This window comes from Alexandromys fortis, unplaced genomic scaffold (assembly GCF_014885135.2).
Source record: "Alexandromys fortis isolate MF-2015 unplaced genomic scaffold, M_Fortis_MF-2015_v1.1 scaffold_14, whole genome shotgun sequence".
NCBI classification, from domain to species: Eukaryota; Metazoa; Chordata; class Mammalia; order Rodentia; family Cricetidae; genus Alexandromys; species Alexandromys fortis.
The window spans coordinates 9,953,201-9,970,408 of record NW_026067910.1 but is presented as its reverse complement, the minus strand read 5'-3'; the positions used below and the strand labels follow the sequence as shown (position 1 = coordinate 9,970,408).

General features: G+C 40.1%; 1 long non-coding RNA gene across 4 annotated transcripts; it reads right to left on the bottom strand.

Annotated features, from left to right (window-relative positions):
• Nucleotides 1-19: 19 nt before the first annotated feature.
• Nucleotides 20-16,930, bottom strand: LOC126499151 (uncharacterized). 4 transcript variants are annotated; one of them, XR_007591004.1, is made up of 5 exons: nucleotides 12,457-16,930; nucleotides 8,356-8,437; nucleotides 7,977-8,065; nucleotides 2,328-2,463; nucleotides 20-1,195 (listed from the first exon to the last, which is right to left on the bottom strand). It is a non-coding gene; the product is annotated as an uncharacterized lncRNA (long non-coding RNA). The 4 variants fall into 4 exon arrangements; XR_007591003.1 differs by lacking the exon at nucleotides 12,457-16,930 and adding an exon at nucleotides 3,374-3,488 and having other exon boundaries at nucleotides 8,356-11,435; XR_007591005.1 differs by lacking the exon at nucleotides 12,457-16,930 and having other exon boundaries at nucleotides 20-537; nucleotides 1,071-1,195; nucleotides 8,356-11,435.
• Nucleotides 16,931-17,208: the final 278 nt, after the last annotated feature.

Below are 17,208 nucleotides of genomic sequence, written 5' to 3'. Positions count from 1 at the left end.
TTATATGGTGGGGGCTTTATGTCGCATTTGGCATCTGATGATAATGAGGCTGTGGGCACTGAGTGGCTGAAGGTGGGTTGTGGGCAGGGGCTGCAGGAGACCTGATTCCTAATAGGAGTTATAGGCAGATGTGAGCTGTCCAGTATGGCTGCTGGGAAAGGAACTTGGGATCTCTGTAATAGCATATGCTCTTGACTTCTGAACCATCTTTCTACTTCCTAAACCAATAGTTTATAGCAAAGTTCTATATATAAAACATTGACTGGTATCTTATAAAACTGGGTTAACTTAACTGATTGTTCCAAATAGAAAACCACCATAAGAACTCTATATTTAAAAAAAAGATTGATTTATTTATTATGCATACAATGTGCTGCATAATTTTATATGCGTACATGTCAGAAGAGGACACCAGGTCTCATTATAGATGGTTGTGAGCCACCATGTGATTGCTGGGAATTGAACTCAGGCCCTCTGGAAGAGCAGCCAATACTCTTAACCTCTGAACCAACAATTTTGCCTTGGTCATTTTGTCCTCTGAAAAACAAAAGATTTTTGACATTTGACATTTCAAATTTCCCCAAATGAAAGCCATCTCAAAAATAAAAAAAAGAAAAAAATAACAAAAAAAATGCTATCTCAGATTCTGTTATTGAATATACTTAAGTGATCAAAAATTTCACATAATTACATATTATCTAGGTGAAAATACTCTCTTATTTGTCTCTTTCAACACTCTGCTATGCCTGGCTGGGTTTGAACTCTCAACTCTCTCACCTTGGTCTTCCCAGAACAAGCAATCCAGTCATGCCCACCATGCCCAGCTTTTAAACATTTGCTTAGGAAGAATCAATTTAAAGTTTTAAAATAAACTTCTGTCTTTGATTCTGAAATCAACTTCTAATGAAGAAATACAGATCTGGATTCAACTGGGGTTTGGGGAGAAACAAAAATGTCAAAATTCCTTTCTGGATATGAAACAGTTGTTTTAAATGTTCCATGATTTCAGAGTATGTGACTAAGACAAAAATTTCCTTAAAATATACAAGATTTGAAGAATTAAGGGAAACCTGGCTTGGGTTTGATTGATTGACAGGATTTTGCAACCCAGTGCCCATCCTCTTCCCCATGTGTCTTCCTCAAAGCTTCTCTCTTGCAAAACCTTCCCCTCATGACTTCAGCATCCAGGAAAGCCCTGTCAGGAAAGAGAAAGGAGTTGAAAAGCCAGTCCTGAGACGCATTGTTCCTGACACTAGCAAGCCATGTAGATCCCAGTGTACCACTCTAGTCTTTTTTTTTTTTTTTTTTTACAATCTCATTCTCCAAAACAATATAAGGCTATTTACAAATGATCTTCAAATCACATTTTGAAATATTAAACCACTGATATGTGGGTCTTCTTTGCTAAGCAAGATTTTAATTCTGGACTAAAGAATAATGTGGCTGAGCAAGATGGCTCTGCAGGGAAAGGTGTTCGCCTCAAAGCCTGGTGACCTGAGTTCAACCCCCAGAACTCACAGGCTAGAAGGAGAGAACTCACTCCAAAAGTTGTCTTTAATTCCACACGTAAAGAATTATGTGATCGTTTACTTTTGATAGCGTTAAATAAAACTTTTATGGTGTCTCTGTAAATGTATATTTACATTTCTAGGACAGAATAAATATACAAATATAGTTATTAATGTCCCAGGAAAGTCAAGGAATATATATCTTAAAACAGACTTCCCAGAGATGGTTCTGTTTTCATCAGAGCTGTGAGCTCGCATATCAGTTCACCTGGTCTAAAGTTCCAAGGCAAGATCCACACAGCAAGTCTTGAATAAACACTTATACTCACTGCTTTTATGTATTTATGTTGGACATTGTTCTTAATAAATCAGTGATTGTTGAATTTGAGGCAGGTGTTTGAGTACTGGATTGCTTACAGTGTTATTTTTTATTGTTTTTATTTTTACTATTTAGTCATATGTCCATGTGAATGTATATGCATAAAGTACATTCAGGTCCCTTTAAAGGCCAGAAGTGGAAAATAGGATTCCTTAGAGCTGGAGTTACAGACATTTATAAGCTACTGGACATGGGTTCTAGAATCCCAACATAAGCCCTCATTCTAGAACAGCAAGTACTGTTAAATACTAATCCACTTCCAGCCTGAGCCGAGTATCTTGTAATTAGTAAAAAAGGAAGTATTCTCACTAGTCAGCCGTAAGCTGGTGAAAGGGACAAGGAGGCAACTACAGAGGATCCCAGGGTGCACACGGCCAGGCAAGCTCACCACCAGACAGACTGCAGAGGGTCCCAGGGTGCACATGGCCAAGTATACTTACCACCCGACAGAGCGCTGTGGTCTGCTCTCTGCACAGACATCTGTCAGTAATTGAGTCAATAACTGAAGCTCCCAAAGCTGCTTCCCCATTGAAAATAATGGGCATTAATAGGCTTGTTCTGGTTGTTTTGTAAAGACTGGGGAAAAAGGAAACAGTGGAAAAGGATTGCAATGTTACTATTGCTGTTGTGTTTTGTAGCAAATAGTTGAGCACTTAACATGTGAAGGGCTAGTGAACACAGAATATAAGGACCTGTACATACCTGTACAAAACTTGCAGTTTAGCACACAATATTGAGTAGTCACCTTCTCCACTACTATGTGTGCTTCTTTACACAAGAGAGAGACACACACATACACAAGAGAGAGACACACACATACACAAGAGAGAGACACACACACATGTGTTGGAGGAGAGAGCTGCTTGTTCGTCCTGGCTGCCCAGAACCAAAATAATCACACAAAAACTGTATTATTTAAATCACTGCCTGACCCATTTGCTCTAGCTTCTTATTGGCTAACTCTACATCTTAATTTAACTCATTTCTATAAATCTGTGTATAGCCATGTGGCTGTGGCTTACCCGCTAAAGTTCTGTCATCTGTCTCCGGTGGGGCTACATGGCTTCTCTCTGACCCCACCCTTTTTTCTCCCAATATTCAGTTTAATTTTCCCCACCTAGCTCTGTTCTGACCTGCTCTACTATAGGCTCAAGACAGCATACAGAGGGAAATCCCACATCACACATGCAAAGGTGCACATATCATGACCTCTAACAATAACTCAGAAAATGAAAGGAGCATAGAAGAAATAAACTTCTATTATTATAAAATAGCAATGACTATTTCAGAATATTTGAGACTGACTTATCTCCTTTCTGGCAGGGTAGATACTAAAGAAAAGCAAAGGGCATGAGAAGGAAGAGAGAAGGAAGAAACACCTTGAGCACGGTATTTGTTAATGCCGTGGTTTCAGTGATCAGAGTCCCAGGTAAGGTAGCAATGATGAGGATGAACAGAAAAAAAGGGCAGAAACGTTGAAGCCCACCGTTGCTGTGTTCTTGATATCCCTCCCTCCATGCTCTCCTTGACAGCCCATCCACAGAAATGCTTCTCTAGTGTCAAGGGTTACACTTCTCCCCCAGTACATCACAGACCAACACCTTAATAAAACAAAAAGAAGAAAAAAATGAAATAAACATTCTCAAAATAAAATCTCTCAAACATGCAGTTATATTTTAATTAACAGAATAAAATCTAATGTTGATTTTAAAAAATATGCAAAAAAAATTGTAAGGCTGGTACAATAGATCAGTTAGCAAAGTGTTTGTCACACGAGTATGAAGACTTGAGACCCACACTCTGACCTCATAAAAAAAAAACGAACAACAAAACTTGGGTGTGGTAGGGGCACATATAATCTCAGTGCTGGAAAGACAGACACAGGAGAATGCCTGGGACCTGCTGGTTAGCCATTATTGCTTATTCAATGAGTTTCATACCAGTGAAAGATCCTGTCTCAAAAATAAAGTGGACAGCTCCTGAGGAATGACAGACAAAGGTTGTCCTCTGTATCCACAGACATACATATGAATATACACATACATACACACATACACACACAGACAGAGTTATAGATGCTGTTCATTACAGAGTGCACATGGCATGAGAGAATGCAGAGAATTACTGGTATGCGCACATTTTGTTGATTCACCAGTCTGACTAAGCAAAAACTTCTCATGAAATAGCCACTCCCCGAAATAAAAATATATTCCCATACTTTAAATAAACCATATGGTATGTAGGACTATATAAGAAAAAGTATGGGTGTTTGGTCTACAAAAATGTCTGTGTACCACATGCACATAGTGCCCGTGGGTAGCAGAAGAGGCCACTGGATCCCATAGAACTGCAGCTACAGACCGTTATATACTGCTGTGTGGGTGCTGTGAAAAGACCCTGGGTCCTCTAGAAGTTTAGTCCTCTTAACTCCTTAGCCATCTCTCTAGACCCCAATACTTAGCTTTTTAATGACAAATGATCTTGATTTTTGCTTGTTAATTTATCCATTAAAGATTGTATTGATGGCAGCTCTACTAGAAGAAGATAATGTATCAATGTTATAAGGAAGGCCGCTTGGTCGTTCTGGCCGCTTGGCCCTGAAATAATCACACAGAAACTATATTATTTAAATCACTTCTTAGCCCATTAGCTCTAGCTTCTTATTGGCTAGCTCTTTCATCTTAATTTAACCCATCTCCATCAATCTGTGTTTACCAGGTAAAGTTCCATCTGGCTCTGGGAGGGCTACATGGCTTCTCTCTAACTCTTCCTCCTTTCTCCAAGCATTCAGTTTAGTTCCTTTCTCCCCACCCCCCCACCCTCTGCCTACCTAAGTTATGCCCTATCAACAGGCCAAGGCAGTTTCTTTATTAACCAATAGTTTTCACAGCATACAGAAGGAAATCCCACATCAGTATGGAAGGGGGCGGGATGGGGTGTTGAGACAGGGTTTCTCTATATGGCAGTTCTGGCTGTCCTGGAACTTGCTTTGTAGACCAGGTAGTCCTCGAACTCACAGAGCCTCTACCTCACAATTCTGGGGTTAAAGGTATGTGCCGCCACCACCCCATGGTGAGGAAAATGTATTTGTAACTATTGTTTTGTTTAATTGTATCTATAATAGACAACATTTACAATATTCTAAAAGAACACACTGGGCACATATATAAATTTTCAGTTTTGTTGATACAGGAATGAAACAAAGGATACTGTATTCTTAAAATACATAATTATTCCCAAAGTAATTCTGATACTTTTTCCTGTAAAGTTATAGTTAAATATAGGGCTTTTAACATTCATCATGTTTGTATATGTTTTGGGGATTAAACCTGAGACCGTGAGTCTACTATTAAGTCAGTGATCTACCACCGAGCTGTATCCCCCACCCTACATCATTTTTTCATAGGGAAATGATGAATGGATGAATTCTACTGTACACAGGTTTCCATACGACCCACACTACCAGTGACCTGAGGATAACCGTCTATGCTGTGGTTAACAGTCTCTACCTGGCACTGGAATGCTGCAGCACGTCCTCATTGCCCTAAACATTTCTATACACCAGCTCCTGGCATGTGTTTGTCTCTCTCAATCCATCTGCAGAGCACACTATTCCAGATCACAATACGAATAGTCCACCCAGTCCACCTCACTGAACCTCCTGTCATCCCTGCTACAGCTTCCTGTGGGTTTGTTTGTTTGTTTGTTTGACAGTCTCTATAATGTTTGTCATATATCAACTAACATAGTCAAATAAGTCTTTGCTCCTAAAATGTGTTTCCATTGGAGTGAACAGAATGTTTCCTCTCTGACTACCTGAGCAGTGTTGTATGGGCATGGTGGCATTTCATCTGAGACCTGAGTCCTGGTTACTTGATAGTGGTAAAATCCTGTAACTAACTGCCAGTCCCCCATTGCTTCTTTTCTCACTGTTGTCTACCAAAAATATTCCAAACACTGTGTTCAGATCAGCTGCAACCTGTGTCCATTAGTAGTCAATGAACAAAATCACTGAATCTGATAAAATAACACAAGACAGATAGAGATGTGAAGACAGCCAAGATTGAGAAAGCCAGGAGGAAGAGAAATCCATAAAGAGATCAAAGGCAAGCTGAGTATGCAGGATCTATGAGCAGTAGGTTAAGGGGAAGGAGGAGGAAGGAACCAGATTCAAAACAAAGATTTAAAAAGCTCGCCTTACTAGACCTGGATGGAGGTGGGTGGTCCTTAAACTTCCCACAGGGCAGGGAACCCTGATTGCTCTTTGGGCTGATGAGGGAGGGGGACTTGTTTGGGGGAGGGGGAGGGAAAGGGGAGGCGGCGGTGGGGAAGAGACAGAAATCTTAAATAGATAGATAGATAGATAGATAGATAGATAGATAGATAGATAGACAGACTGAGAAAAAAAAGGTTCAAGGAAGGGGAGAGAAGAGGTTTTAAATGCTTCAGAAAACTCATGAAACCGGGACCTCTACTTGAAATGTTGATTTTAGCTCTTAGTCCTTGATTGATAGACTCCACAGGAGCTGGCTACAATAAAAGGCAAGTGCAAGGGGAAGCAGGGTCGGGTTTCAATATGCTGTAGGCTGAGTGCCTTTAGGAGTTAATGGATGACTGTGACTTAAATTTGGCTGTGTAACAGAGGAGGAAAAAGGAAGACAAAAGAGCTCACAGAAGCAGCTGCTGTTTGTGCTTTTGTTTTCCTACTGGACGGTCTTGTTTACATGTTGAAAGGGTGTTTGAGAAAGATGGTGATACATGGAGCAAGACCTGGAGTCAGAAAGCAAATGCCAACTAAGAATAAGAATGAAGATACGGGTGAGATGAGGTAGGAGTGGTGTCCTGAGTTTGCCAGGAAGAGTTCAGGAGAGGTGTGTGGAGGTGGCAGGACAGGGGCAAGCATTCCACGGTAAATGGTGGAGGCAGAAAGGAAGACTCAGAATAAACTGTCTGAGGGATTGGAGGTAAGAAAGCATTTCTTTGGAAAGTTAGAATACTTGCTACCTCCTTTGATGCGTTGCAGTTCCTGGCTATGAAAAGGATGAGAAATGAGCACAGTGGATTACTCACTTTTGATTACGATCTCAAGGAGACAATTCACAATATTTACTCTCTCATACGTCTTCCTTTGGTTTTCCTGGGCTTTCTGTTTCCACCAAAGGCAGTTATTAGCATGTTGTTTGCTATATAACTTTGTAAAAGACAAAGTGAGATACTTGAAAACTTAAAGGTCATTGCAGAGTCAAGGCTAACTTTAAATATTACCAGGAGATAGTTGTATTTTTTGTCTCCTTTCCATCTTTAAATCATTGTTTTTTTTGTAAGTTTTTGTTTGTTTTGCTTTTAGGTTTAAAGATTTATTTCTGTAAGATAAATGTACAGGAAAACTTTGTACTTAATCAAAAAGTAATTTCTATGGACTACATAAAATTGTAACTTCTTTTTATCTTAGATCTAAAGAAAACAATAACCACACAAAACCTTTTTACTTAACAGTTATCAGAAAAAGATGAAGTGCCTTTTTATAAAGGTGATCTGTGTATGAAGCTTTCTGGAAGTTATCCTAAGATTTTTACCAAGGCCTAATGCCTAACAGAAGATTTTATATCTGGATCACTTATAAAATATGCAAGAGACCAAAGGAAAAAGACTTAAAATTTTTGACTATGTTCTTCATCGACGCTGTATTCAAAGCTGTTGCACTGGTGTGTCTCCAAGGAGAGGCACTGTGTCCTTAGGTGGCGCTCAGCATCCTGTTTACAGCCCTCATCCTTGTAAACCTGGAAGCCAGTACTTCCCACATCACAGCAGCAGGCTCCCGTGAGTGGATAACATCCTGTGTAAAAAGCATCTGAGTTTCTAACATCATAACACCGTGTTCTGTGAACTCGTGGGAGAATTTTCTCACCGGAGCTTAAACAATTGGCCATCACACCTTTTTGAAGTTCAGAAGTGTCCCTTTGGATTTCAAAGATTTCTCTCTACAGGAACAAACCAGGCTAGAATTTTCACACAGCCATTCCACTGCACATTGTTAGATGTGGACAAACACGTTTGTTGTAAATCAGCATTTTTGTGTTTTTAATAACCTTAGCTGGAGGTCAGAAGTGAGAGGTCAGAAGATCTAATTTGATTGTTCTTCATTTCTTCCCATCAAGCAAGGAAACCCTATGATTATCTAGGGTGAGAACAAGAAAATGTATAAACATAAATGTCCTTGAAAATATTACGCTAACACAAATTTTGGAATATACCTCCTCAAATAACTTTGCTCTATGCTGAACATCCTCGGATTCTCTTCCCTCACCCCACTATTAAGACAAGCTGTACCAACGCCATGATTTATCAGATAGAGCAAATCTTTAATTCTTTCAATATGTTTAAGATTATTTACAGAGAAGGTCATGCTCCTTAAACCAAGAAATGTAATGAGATCATGACTCCGATAGCAAATGCTTCTTTACTTACACATTTCTTCCTCAGTCTATGCAAACTCCAGTGGCAACTTGCTCCTCTGAATGCTGGGTCCTGGGGACAAGAAACCACAGACCTGCAAGGAGAGGAAGTCGGTCATAGTGACTCTAAAATTAAAGTACCTATTCCTGCCTTACAGTTTATCAGATGCTTGGGCCGGATGCCGATTGTTTTAAAGCTCTGTCTAAACATAGTGCGTTCCCTAAAGGAATGTAACAGCCAAACACCAGCTTCTAATGACAGCATCCTAAATTTTATTAACATAGAAAGGCAAATGAGTAAACAGACTTAACGCTCACCAGTATATGTATTTCCTAGGAGAGCTAAGGCCCTAGAAGAATGTGATTTATGTTCTTCACTGTGGGTTATTAATGACTAGCCATAACAGAGATTTAACTTAATGCTAAATTCTTGAACATGAGGAATAATGCCCTTCCAACTGTGGATATGAAAGTAATTGTTCCCCTACCCCATAATAAAGATTAGGTATCAGCAAATAAAAGCTCACAAACTAGAGCATATACATTTTAGAATTAGTCTGCCATTCCTTCAAAGTCTGCCCCGTCGCCTGTTATACATATTTGTGGTTTGGTTTCTCAGGGAAGACCAGTTTTCAGAGATGGAAACTTGTCTCGACCAAGATGTTTATTTTTTTCAAGGTTGTTTTTCTGCTGTTAGTTGAAAAGGAATCCACTTTTCTAGACTGGAGATTTTGCCTTTGGGGTTGCAACAACCTCCCTCCTTTCCCCCACTCTCGGGCTCTTCCTGAATGAAGAATAATGATTTGACTGACATTTATTCTCAGCACATGACCAAAGCTTCTTTTGAAAAGAATCTCAAAATAACACAGGAAATACTGAAGAGCTTATAGCTCAGACTTCGATGGCTAAGTTAGACTTAGAAAAGAAAAAAATAAATGGATCAGTGTGTACGAGAAAGCACTTAAGATATTTTTAATGAGGTATAAAGTAGTCTGTCTACCAGGTAAACGCAGCATTCTGAAACATGTTTTGGTAAATGAGAGGAGCTAAAATCATGTGGATCAGGAAGGCATGGTGTAGCGCCATGGCTACGTCTTGAGGAAATGGGCTCTCACAGCATTGATTGTGCAACGGCAGCTGAGTCACAGAGGAAATTATGAGCCTGAATCCTGTTAAGACGCCACCGGTTCCAATAAATACTCTGCTCTTCTTCCATCTCTTCCAGCACATCTGCGTGGTCTTCTTAGTTGCAGGGTCATCCAGCTGCCCATGAGTAACCACTGCTAATCTTTCCTGTTGTTAAGGTTTAGCTTTGACTTAATTTATAATCCATGTAGAATCCTGGCCTTTCATTCACTCTGGCCTTGGTCCAAGACCTGATAAGACACTGATCACATGACCTACAACTGCAGGATGTTGCCTTCCCTTTGGTAAGCCTGGCTGCAGGTAGCTGGGAGCATCACAGTAGGCAGGAGATTACAAGAGTGCTAAATGGTTTTTGTGTGTGACTTTTGATGTATTGCGAACAGTTGGTAAGGCACATAGAAATGACATCAATTGTAGAAACCAAATGTTTTTAAACAGAGACAGATCAGTGGACCCAGAGCTCCCTGGGTGTTAGGGCAAGGGTTAAACATTGTTGATCACTGTGCAGTCTTTTAAAGAATGTCAGTTAAGACTTGGTTAAGTCCTTGTCTATAAGCACCTTGTGCTGGTTCTCCACGAACAGCTAAAACTGTTGGGAGTAGGCTGTCTGATAGAGCGTCCCTAATGCCGGATATCCTTGAGTGGAGAGCAGTCCAGAACGAATGGCACCCGCAGCTGAGTAAAACTATGGCTGCTGAAGGCAGGATCCTGTGTAGGAGTCCACAGCCTGTGTTGGCAATGCAAACTTCCCCTGGAAGCAAGGCAAGTCCCAGTGAACTTTAGATGACCTGGCCTACAGCTTCCCTAGAGAGCCCTGTGTCTGGCTGATACGACCTTTCAGAGGCTGTCATCAATCAGGCCCTACTCAGCAAAAAGCTATGACTGACAGATAGAAGGGGTAAACCTATACTCGGCTGCCATTGATCTTGATGAAAAAGAAAATTCTGTGCTGATTGGTATAAATTAGATCCACCCAGTTTGTAAACTACACTCGTGGGTTGCAGTCCTTTCTGGCTGCACAACCACTCTTATCTTACTTCAGCTTAAGTTGGTCAAGACAAGCCCTTGCTCTTATAGCATTAGGCCCACTAGAAGCCCCTTCCCGGTCTTTTCTTGCCTACATTGGGTTTTATCATGATTAGAGCCAGTGGAGCTCAGAATACCTACGCTGCAGCCATAACAGAGTGGTGAAAATGACTAGGACTGCTGTGGCATGGATGGAAGCAACAGCAGCATTCAAGTAAATAATGACATCCAAAGGGCAACCAAGTGCAAAGGCCACAGGAAGCTAAACTGAAAAAAAGCCAAGAAGTTGTGAGGAACCAAAGATGAGGGGCTGAAGGTCCCTGTCACTGAACGATGCTCCAGGAAGCTGTCAGCTGAAGGACGCAGGATCCCGATACTCACAGTGAAGGATGTGACACTGCCCAGTGTTAGAGGCTGAGCCATGACACCAAGGCTTGGAGCACGGACTCGCTGGCCCTGTTTGTTGCTCCTGCCAAGAGCTGAGTTCTGCCTAACTGCTGAGTGCTGAGCCACAGGAAAAAAAAAATCAAAACCCAGAGCAATAAGCCTCCTATCTGAGAAGCTAGACATACGCCTCTGGCTTCATCACAAGGCTTTGGTTGGCAGGACTTGGAGCTTTGAGCCTCAGACACCATCCATCCAAGTTACGGGCTTTTGAATCTTCAGGACTGGACTGTGGACAACATTAGAGATATACGTTGCCCTTCTATCCAAGCAGAGCAGAAGGACCCAGCCATTTGCTTGATACTAAAACCAATGTTCTAAACTGAGAATGGAAGTTTGGACTCCTAGTCATTAAAAAAAAAACAAGAATAAAATAACCTAGAAGGGATAAATACAGTATTAAAACTCCTTGAAAATGTCTGTGACCTAAATCGTAATATCGTGTCCTAAAACTGTTGTTTTTTTTTTGTTTTGTTTTGTTTTGGTTTGGTTTGATTTAGTTTCTGTTTGACTGTTGCTTTGAGTCATGTTTCCTGTATCCCTGCTGGTTGAAAACTCCTTTTACAGTGCAGGATGACCTTGAACTGTTGAACCTCCTGCCTGTAAGGGTTGGGGCCACATCTGGACCACTTCACCTACTTTTTGCAGTTCTGGCAACACCCTGATAACCAGGCTTTATCCCTACCCAAGAAGATGTGTGTGTGTGTGTGTGTGTGTGTGTGTTCAACATGTACAAATGCATGTATATATGATGTTGGGATGGGGGACATGTTTATGTGCATGTGTGTGAGGCTAGAGGATAATCCCAGATGTCATTCTCAAGAACCATGTCCTGCCTTTGAGACAGGGCTTCACACAGACCTAGCCCTTACCATTTAGTCTAGACCAGATAGCCTGTGAGCCTCTGGATTGCTCCTGTCTCCGCCTCCCCAGTACTGCTATTACCATTATGGACCACTATGCCCAGACTAGTACATTGGTCCTAGGGATTGAATTCAGGTCTTCAAGCAACTGAGGCAAATACTTTACCAACTGAACTACCTCCAGCCCCATTTTTCTTAATCAACTATATTTGAGATAGCACTCTAATACTGAATAGAACAACTCATAAATATTTTTGAAGTCCTTATTGGACTTGGATTCATCAGTGGCAAAGTTGTACTTAGGAGATTGCTGGAGTGAGCGATGGATTCCTGTCTAGGCTACCACGTCAGCTCCTCGAGCACTTACTAAGCACGTGCTGTGCATGCTGCCCTAGCGCCTTAGAAATTGGTACAGAACAAGCATGATGGTTTACTTCATTTGTGCTATCTCTGAGCTCATGTGTTGAAGCTTGGTCTGCAGGGAAGCAACGCTCAGAAATGGGGATTTGGGAGGCAGCTGAATCATGAATGAGTTAATGGATGGATTCCTAGTTTAATAAGCTATTTATTGATTGGTGGTCAAAACTTAAGGAAGTCAGACCTTACTTGTAGGAAGGAGGTCACTGGGAACATACCTTTTAAAGATTTATTTTGTCCTTGGTCCTTCTGAGTCCTCATTCTTTTTCTCTCCTTCCATCTTCCTCTTCTTCTGTCCCTTACCCATCAGAAGGTGATGGCCCCAAGGCAATCTTAATACCAGGCATTATTACAAAACTTTCATCCTTCGAAATAATGTTTTCTGGTAATTTGTCATAGCAACAGAAGCCGACTAACACAAAAAGGAAAAGATGCTACCCTGTCTTTGAGGGACCTCTGAAATCTGTGGCACAAAATAGGTTTTCATTGCCTCTTCCTGCCCACAAAAATCAGGAAATGTGGAATTCTCATTTTATCACATCATCCAGATCTGTCCGCTCCTCTGCAAACATCTTTCAAGACCTTATGTCATGGATCATTAATGTTAATAGGCTTATTTACTATTCTTCCTTCTTCTAGTATCTTTCATCTCTACCTAAATTTTTCATCTAAGCTCTTTTTTAATTACCTTTATTTATTTCTGTATGTGTATGCACTGCCAGTCTTTTATGGGAGCATGGAAGTCAGAGGATAACTTTGAGAGTCTTTTCTCTCCTCTTTCAGCAATCAAAGTTCCAAGGATAGAACTCAGATAATCAATAGGGCTTGTTGGCAAACTCTTTTAAACCCTGAGCCAATTGCCAACCACAGTTTTTTTCTTCTTAGCAAATTTCCAATTCTCCATAGTCTGAAGTTTGCTCTTCCTATATACTTTATGGTATTAAAAACCATTCTTCAGATACTGTACTCATAGCATGCGAAAGAATGTCCAAATCCACATATTTAAAGTTTTCTTTCAGTCAAATTGTTTGACAAGTTCATGATTTTTCATACAGTTATCACAGTTATAAAATTATATTTTATATTTTTTTCTTTTGAGGTAGGGCCTCAGATTTGTAATCTAGGCTTGCCTTGAAGTGACAACTCTTCCTTTCTAAGTGCCGAGGGCCAGGGGTACATATACCACCGAACATTCCTTGCTTAAATCATTTTTGCTTATGTCCACTTAACACTTGAATACACAGTATGGTGAATGAAGACTTTTCAACTCTTTATTAAATAAAAAAATATGAAATTTACAGCAAAGTTTAATCATTGTCCAATGCCATCCTCGAGCATTTACTACTGAAGTCAATGACGGCTAACACATCGCCATTGCTTGCTGTGTCTATCAAATATAGCTGTGTGAAAAAAGTAAATTTTTTCTGAAATAAGTACAAAACTTTCTTCTGATTCGGTGTACTTACACAATAAATATAATGAGTTGGTTGAAGACAAAAACCCATATGTAATTTTTTTGTGTGTGTTTTTAGTTTTCTATGTTGCTATGGGGTTTGTTTGTTTGTTTGTTGCTTGTTTTTGAGACAGAGTTTCTCTATTTCTGGCTGTTCAGGAACTTGCTACGGGGACCAGGCTGCCCTCCAACTCACAGAGATAGATGGGCCTGCTTCTGCCTTCCAAGCGCTGGGATTGAAGGGTTGAGCCACCACACAGGGTTCCTTCCATAAGTGATTTTAAAAGGCTGCTTTGAATATTTTCCTCCCATTTCTTCCACAGACTGTGTACCCCAAGAAAGAAAATTTCATAAAATATTTAATAGACTTTTCTGCCTTTTGTGAGTACCTCATGGTGCCTGTTGATCTGAATGAAAGAAAAGATAAAATTTATTAATTATAATACATAATTCTAAAAGTTGATGCAATATATAACCAAGGCACAACCTGAAAAGAAGTAATTCAGAGGGGGAGAAAAGACAGCTAATGTTTTGGGAAAGTTTGGACCCATGTCTTGAAGGAAATGATGTCACTCAGTATGGCACAGAGGAAATCTTTGTTTCCACAGACGCAGCAATCTTTTCTGACCGTAGGCATCCTAAAACAGAAGGGCAAGACCCTGAAGAGTGAGCAGTAAGAAGGCTGGTTTCTGTGCTCCCTGTTGAAGATAAACCACTCAAGGCCAAACCAGGAGATGCAGACATAATTAGCATAGTCATGGACAAGGCATGGCTACATTTTCAAAATACAGTGAATGAAGACTGGAGAGTAGAATCTGAAGATAAAATATACTCTAAATGTTGATGTCTTTCCTTATTTGATTTTCTTTCACACTCTACAGGTAACCTAGATGCTTTTCCTAACACTGTAGACTCAGACTTGAGTGAAAGCAGAATACTAATGATTGAACTAAGGTGGACAATTGTTTATTTATCCATGGTGTGGAACATTTTAAGATGTGCTACATTTGTTTATGTTGTGGAACATTTATGTTAATGATTCAAAGATGTGTTGCATTCTTTTATGTCGTATTTGTTTAACTCTGTGAAGCTGTGCTACAAACACCTGATTGATCTAATAAAGAGCTGAACAGCCAATAGCAAGGCCAGAGAAAGGGTAGGTGGAGCTGGCAGGCAAAGAGGATTAACAGGGGGAAAAACAGGGGAAAGGAAGGAGAAGAAGCAAGAAAAAGAGGAGGACATCGGGGGCCAGCCAACCAGCTCCACAGCAAGTCATAGAGTAAGAAGTAAAGAAAGATACACAGAATAGAGAAAGATAAGAGTCCAGAGGCAAAAGACAGACAGTATAATTTATATATAAGTCAAGACAAAATGGCTAGAAAGAAGCCAAGCTAATGTCAGACATTCATTAGTAATAACAAGACTCCATATGTGTTTATTTGGGAGCTGGGTGGCAGGTCCCCAAAAGAGCAAAGAGTAAAAACAGCCACAACATATCCACTCACTCAATTTTACTAATTTTCTCTTTTGCAGTGCTGCAGAGGGAACCCAGGACTGTGCACAAGCCAGGGAGGGTCCTCTACCACTGCACTACAGCCCAGCTGACAACCTGTGTCACAGGTGCCATGTTCCTCTTCTTTGTTTGAAATGAAGATGCTGAATTGGACCAGCAGCCTACCAACTGTTAGCTACAGAATTCCTAGAAAGAATTATTCTTTCTAACTGGTTGTTGTCTGAATGACAGTGTACACACACACACACACACACACACACACACACACACTGTAGATCTATTGCATGGTTTTACCTTTGGCATAATTATATAGCAGTAGGTCCCACCATACCTTCAAGTAGTGCTGGGATGAATTCCTAATTCCATAGTAGATGTCACTGAAATGCAAAGGGAGCCGCAAAGCCCTGCACAGTGGTAGCAGGCAAGTGCAGGTGGGGACGCAGCCTCCGCCCTTTATTTCCCCTGAGAACTGACAACATGGGGAGTTTGTATATTTCAGAGTCCTGGGACTAGCTATGACTCTAGCTCACTGATGTTTACATTCATGCAGCCAACTGTGAAAATAAGGCAACAGATCAAGGCCAAGCCAGGGTGCAACGAGCAAAGCCAGAATCACAGAATTTGTGGCCCACTACATAGACATACAAGTTTGCTGTATTAGTTGTTCCTTTACTTGAACAGTGATGCTTATAGAAACACTTTAAGCACTCAGGTTCTTGTGACTGATCTTTATCTGGTGTGTTTGTGTGTGTATATATATGTGTATGTGTATCTGTGTGTTTGTGTGTGTCCATGTATGTATGTATTTGTGTGTGTCTTTGGTATATGTGTTTAGTATATGTGTGTGTGCAGGTGTGTGTGTTATCACAGGCATGCTGTTGAGGATTCAACTGTAAAACTTGAACATGCTGGGTGAGCACCTTACTCTGAACCCCAGTCTGCACTTATAACTTTTTTGGGATATCTCATTTGCGCTTTAATTTTTTTTTTTGTTTTTTTTTTTTACAGTTTGCTATGGGATAATTAGTGCTTCCAACTTAAAATTCTGAGTTTTCAAACATTTCTTACTATGAAACATTAGACATGCATTTTTATGTAAAGTATAAAATCTACGAGTTTGACTTCTCACAGTTGCTATCAGTTGATACCAGTATGATTAGTACCTAGAAAATAATCTCCCTTGACACAAAATACTGACCTCACCTATTTTATACAGTGTGTGATATATGTGTGTGTGTTGGTTTTCTTAAATAATTTGTGTTTCAAGTGATTTTCATATTGTTTTTTTAGCCAATATAACTTTTAAATATGTTCTAGTAGATTACAAAACTAGTAACAATCCCCATGCACAATAATTCTGTATTCCCCTATTTTTACTGTTTATATATGTTATATTATCTATAGTATATACAAACATATAAGCTACATGTATATATACTTATGTAAACATCTATAATGGCTTCCTTTCTTTGTCCTGATGTGTGTGTGTGTGTAAATTTCAGAAATACCTTGTTTAGCTTCAATTCCTATGTCTATTGTAATTTTATTTTTATTTTTATAGCTTTAATTAAAATATAATTATATCACTTTGCCCCTTTACTATCCTCCTTCCGACCCCTTCCAAGTCATTTTCCTCCTTCCTTCATATCCCTCCCATCACTCTTAAATTAATAGCTTCTTCTCAAATTATTATTGCTACATGTGTCTGCACAAATATATAAATACAGCCTGATGCATCTGTTTTTGTTGTTTGTGCATATCCAACTTCATAACTGATCATTTTGTATTGGACAATTATTTAGGCAGCTGATCCCAGGAAGAGGTGCCCTCTCCCTCTCTCTGCAGATGTCAGTTGTCTGTGGTCTCTAGGTCTCTTTCCAGGGATGTAAAGCCCCAGGGTTCCCCTTCCTCATTAGCATGTCTATTGATGTTGGCACTGTTCAGTCTCATACCAGACTTCCTGGTGTTCTGGCACTTACAATCTTTCCATCCCTGTTTTTTTAT